The sequence below is a fragment of the Vigna angularis genome, chromosome 1, assembly GCF_016808095.1.
Source record: "Vigna angularis cultivar LongXiaoDou No.4 chromosome 1, ASM1680809v1, whole genome shotgun sequence".
Lineage (NCBI taxonomy): Eukaryota > Viridiplantae > Streptophyta > Magnoliopsida > Fabales > Fabaceae > Vigna > Vigna angularis.
This window is the reverse complement of record NC_068970.1, coordinates 21372509-21378474: the sequence shown is the minus strand read 5'-3', so window position 1 is coordinate 21378474 and position 5966 is coordinate 21372509. Positions and strand designations below refer to the sequence as shown.

At 42.6% G+C, this 5966-nt stretch overlaps 1 non-coding gene across 1 annotated transcript; it reads left to right on the top strand.

Moving 5' to 3' along the window:
- Nucleotides 1–553: 553 nt before the first annotated feature.
- Nucleotides 554–687, top strand: LOC128195078 (small nucleolar RNA Z247). The gene has a single exon (XR_008246651.1). It is a non-coding gene; the product is annotated as a small nucleolar RNA Z247 (small nucleolar RNA).
- The last annotated feature ends 5279 nt before the right edge of the window (nucleotides 688–5966 follow it).

Here is a 5966-nt window from a genome sequence, read left to right as displayed (position 1 = left end):
TCTTGATTTACCTCTCATTACTTTCCCTAACTTGGTATCAGAGCTCTTAAGCCCTGAAGGCTCTTGATCCAATAAAAAAAATGGCATCTGCTGCAGATTCAACGTTCAAAAATGATCTCCCATCCACTATGTATGTCAAGTTGGACAGAAACAACTACCCACTATGGAAATCCTTGGTGATCTCTATAGTCAAAGGCTGCAGGCTCGATGGGCACATGCTAGGGACAAAGGAGTGTCCTGAAGAATTCATAGCTTCTGCAGATTCAAGCAAGAAGCCAAATCCTGCTTTTGAAGATTGGCAGGCTCATGATTCACAACTCCTTGGATGGTTGATGAATTCAATGACTATTGAAATGGCAACATAGTTGCTGCACTATGAAACCTCAAAACAACTTTGGGATGAAGCCCAAAGCCTAGCAGGTGCACACACAAGGTCTCGAGTCACTTACCTTAAATCTGAGTTTCACAGCATCAGAAAAGGAGAGATGAAGATGGAGGAGTATCTGGTCAAAATAAAGAATCTCGCCGACAAGCTTAAACTTGCAGGCAGCCCCATTTCCAACTCAGATCTAATCATTCAAACCCTGAATGGTTTAGATGTTGAATACAACCCTATGGTGGTCAAGCTATCGGATCAAACCAGTCTCACTTGGGTTGATCTGCAGGCTCAATTGCTGACCTTTGAAAGTAGACTTGATCAACTGAATAGTCTCACCAACCTAAGCCTTAGTCCTTCAGCAAATGTTGCCAACAAAACTGATTACAAAGGCAACAAATTCAACACAAACAATAATTGGAGAGGTTCCGGTAGCAACTGGAGAGGCTCTAACTTCAGAGGTTGGAGAGGAGGCAGAGGAAGAGGAAGAATATCTAAACCAACATGTCAAGTTTGCTGCAAGGTCGGGCACACAGCAGTAAATTGCTACTACAGGTTTGATAAGTCTTATTCAAACTCAAATTATTTAGCAGGCAGTGTCAAACAAGGAGCACACAATGCCTTCCTAGCCTCACAAAGCTCTCTTCAAGATTATGATTGGTACTTTGACAATGGTGCAAGCAATCATGTGACACACCAAACTGACAAATTCGAGGATCTGGCAGAACATCATGGTAAGAACTCATTAATAGTTGGAAGTGGTGAAAAATTGAAGATTGTTGTCACAGGTTCCTCAAAGCTAAACTCACTTAACTTACATGATGCCTTATATGTGTCCAACATTACCAAAAACCTATTAAGTGTGTCGAAATTAACTGCTGACAATAACATTCTGGTTGAGTTTGATGCAAATTATTGCTTTGTGAAGGACAAGTTGACAAGGAAGGCAATTCTAAGAGGGACACTTAAAGATGGCTTGTATCAACTCTTAAGGACTGAAAGGGACCCGTGTGCTTATGTATCTGTCAAGGAGAGCTGGCATAGAAGGCTTGGTCATCCAAATAATAAAGTTCTAGATAGAGTCTTGAAAAGTTGTAATGTCAAACTATCACCTAGTGATCATTTTAACTTTTGTGAGGCTTGTCAATATGGCAAAATGCATTTTTTACCCTTTAAAACCTCTTCCTCTCATGCTAAGGAAATTCTTGAATTAGTTCATACTGATGTCTGGGGGCCTGCACCAGTAACATCTCCTTCGGGTTTCAAATATTATGTTCACTTCCTTGATGACTTTAGTAGATTTACCTGGATTTATCCTCTGAAACAGAAATCAGATACTGCACAAGCTTTTATCCAGTTTAAAAACATGGCAGAAAATCTGTTTAACAAGAGACTTAAGACAATCCAATTTGATGGTGGTGGTGAATATAAGACTGTGCAAAACCATGCAATAGAAGCAGGGATACAATTCAGAATGTCATGCCCTTACATGTGACACCCGGGCACGGAGACGAGGGCGGGGAGTGACGCCGGTACAAGAAGCATGGTGCAGGGGGCACAGACAAGGAGCGGCTCCTGGCAGCTTCGGGTGGAAGGGGTACATGGACGAATCGGACATACACCGGAATGAGAGGGATCTGGAGACTGTATAGGTATGGGACTATACGGTTGAAGGATAACTTAAATGGATTGATTTGGCTACTCATATCACCAAAATGCATTTGCTTTTTGGTAGCCTGACTCATAAGAACTCCATGGTTAAGCGTGCTTAGCCTGGAGCAATTCTGGGATGGGTGACCTTCTGGGAAGTTTTCCCAGAAAGTGTGCGAGTGAGGACAAAGCACACTGGAAAGCCTGGTGGTGATCTGTGGGGGCAGTCGATGGTCCCTGTGAGTTGCCGGGACGTTACAGATGGTATCAAAGCCTAGCATCTCCCAGTACGGTGTGGTTCGAGGACGAACCAAGCGGAAGCTGGTGGGCATGTGACACCCGGGCACGGAGACGAGGGCGGGGAGTGACGCCGGTGCAAGAAGCATGGTGCAGGGGGCACAGACAAGGAGCGGCTCCTGGCAGCTTCGGGTGGAAGGGGTACATGGACGAATCGGACATACACCGGAATGAGAGGGATCTGGAGACTGTATAGGTATGGTGGGACTATACGGTTGAAGGATAACTTAAATGGATTGATTTGGCTACTCATATCACCAAAATGCATTTGCTTTTTGGTAGCCTGACTCATAAGAACTCCATGGTTAAGCGTGCTTAGCCTGGAGCAATTCTGGGATGGGTGACCTTTCGGGAAGTTTTCCCGGAAAGTGTGCGAGTGAGGACAAAGCATACTGGAAAGCCTGGTGGTGATCTGTGGGGGCAGTCGATGGTCCCTGTGAGTTGCCGGGGCGTTACAGATGGTATCAGAGCCTAGCCTCTCCCAGTACGGTGTGGTTCGAGGACGAACCAAGCGGAAGCTGGTGGGCATGTGACACCCGGGCTCCTGGCAGCTTCGGGTGGAAGGGGTACATGGACGAATCGAACATACACCGGAATGAGAGGGATCTGGAGACTGTATAGGTATGGGACTATACAGTTGAAGGATAGCTTAAAGGAATTGATTTGACTACTCATATCACCAAAATGCATTTGCTTTTCGGTAGCCTGACTCATAAGAACTCCATAGTTAAGCGTGCTTAGCTTGGAGTAATTCTGGGATGGGTGACCTTCTGGGAAGTTTTCCCAGAAAGTGTGCGAGTGGGGACAAAGCATACTGGAAAGCCTGGTGGTGATCTGTGGGGGCAGTCGATGGTCCCTGTGAGTTGTCGGGGCGTTACATTACACATCACAACAAAATGGTAGGGCTGAGAGAAAACACAAACATATTACTGAATTTGGCTTGACATTACTAGCACAAGCCAAAATGCCCTTACATTATTGGTGGGAAGCTTTCTCCACAGCAGTTTATCTCATAAACATACTGCCCTCTTTAGTCACTCAAAATGAAAGTCCTTACTTATTGCTCTTTAGAAAGGAACCTGACTACAGCTCCCTAAAACCTTTTGGGTGTGCTTGTTATCCCTGTCTCAAGCCCTATAATCAGCACAAACTACAATTCCACACAACCAGATGTGTGTTCTTGGGCTATAGTAACTCCCACAAAGGATACAAATGCATAAACTCTCATGGAAGAATTTTCACTTCAAGACATGTTGTCTTCAATGAAGAACATTTTCCATTCCATGATGGTTTTCTCAATACAAGAAGTCCCTTGAAAACACTAACTGAAAGTCCATCTGCCTCTTTTTCTTTGCCCACTGCAGGTAACTCACATATTGGAGAAGCAACACCTTCCGATAACAACAATCCAGATGTCGAACAAGAACCAGCTAGTCCAACTGGAAGTGCTGCAGTTAATCTTAGCAGAGATCAAGATACAAATGATTCAACAAGGAACAGTCAAATTTCTCATGACACTGATCCCACAGAAACAGTTGCTGAAGCTCCCCAAGATTTTGTTGAACCAAGCACAACCATCAACACTCATTGGACCAGGAGCAAGGCTGGAATTCACAAGCCAAAGCAGCCATATGTTGGGTTAGCTGAAACCTGTACAGATGAGAAGGAACCATAAAATGTCACAGAAGCACTCACAAGACCATAGTGGAAAGCAGCTATGGATAATGAGTATCAGGCACTCATGTCAAATAAAACCTTGGTTTTGGTACCATATCAAGGCCAAGAAATCATCATTGATTCTAAATGGGTCTTCAAGACCAAGTACAAAGCAGATGGGACAATTGAAAGGAGAAAGGCAAGATTAGTTGCAAAAGGATTTCAACAAATAGCTGGATTTGATTATGAAGAGACCTTCAGTTCAGTTGTCAAGGCCAGTACAGTTCGAATCATACTCTCAATTGCAGTGCATCTCAATTGGGAGGTCAAACAGCTGGACATAAACAATGCTTTCCTTAATGGCTACCTCAAAGAAACTGTGTTTATGCATCAACCAAAGGGATTTGTAGACTCAACTAAACCTGAACATGTTTGCAAGTTATCTAAGGCAATCTATGGATTGAAACAGGCCCCAAGAGCCTGGTTTGACAGCCTTAAAAATGCCTTACTCAGTTGGGGTTTCAAGAACACAAAAAGTGATTCCTCACTCTTCACTCTAAGAGGTACAGATCACATTACCTTTCTACTTATATATGTGGATGATATAATTGTCACAAGGAACAACACCAAATTTTTAGAATCCTTCATCAAACAACTCAATGTTGTGTTTTCCCTTAAGGACCTTGGTCCACTACACTACTTCTTAGGCATAGAAGTTCAAAGAGATGCATCTGGTATGTACTTGAAACAATCGAAATACATAGGAGACATCCTGAGAAAATTCAAAATGGAAAATGCCTCATCTTGTCCAATACCTATGGTAACTGGCAAGCAATTTACAGCTGAAGGGGAGAAGTTAAAAGATCCAACCGTGTTCAGACAAACTATAGGAGCATTGCAATACTTAACAAACACAAGGCCTGACATAGCATTCTCAGTTAACAAGCTCAGTCAATTCATGAGCTCTCCCACTATAGATCACTGGCAAGGCATCAAAAGAATACTGAGATATCTTCAAGGTACCATCCAACACTGTCTACACATTAAACCATCCACTGACTTGGACTTAACAGGCTTCTCAGATGCAGATTAGGCCACAAGTGTGGACGATAGAAAATCCATGGCAGGTCAATGTGTCTTCCTTGGTGAAACACTTGTTTCCTGGTCCTCAAGGAAGCAAAAGGTAGTCTCAAGATCTAGTATAGAGTCAGAATATAGAGCCCTGGTTGACTTAGCTGCTGAAATAGCATGGACTCGTTCACTCCTTGATGAGCTAAGACTCCCTCTGCCAAGAAAACCAACACTATGGTGTGATAACTTGAGTGCCAAGGCATTAGCTTCAAATCTAGTTATGCATGCTCGATCCAAACACATTGAAATTGATGTGCACTACATCAGAGACCAAGTGCTGCAAAATGAGATTGTTGTGCCCTATGTTCCATCAGCTGATCAAATTGCTGACTGCCTCACTAAAGCATTAACTCATACACGATTCAACCAACTCAAAGACAAACTTGGGGTGACTCTCTCACCCATCAGTTTGAAAGGGGGAATTAGAGACAAGATCCCCTAATGTGTGGATCCAATGATTTGCCTTGATACTGTCAATCTCTGTAATTAGTGTAATTACCAATCAATGGCTGTCAACATTATTTGTTACCTTATTTGGTTGTAGTATCTTAATGCTACCCTTAATCATAGGATCTTGTATTGCTAGCATCTGCTATATATGTACACGATAATCATCAGATTAAATATATCTTGATTTACCTCTCATTACTTTTCCGAACTTCTCTATAGCTTAAAACAAGCTGGATGAAATTGAAATAAAAAATTGACCTCTGAACATTTTTCTCTCGGTTACAAGCAAAGTTTAACATATCACTGTTTTTTTATGAAACACATTACAACCATGACCATTGTGTTAATAGTCTATGTTGAGGACATCGTTCTCAATGGTAATATTATCGCCAAATAGATTTTATCA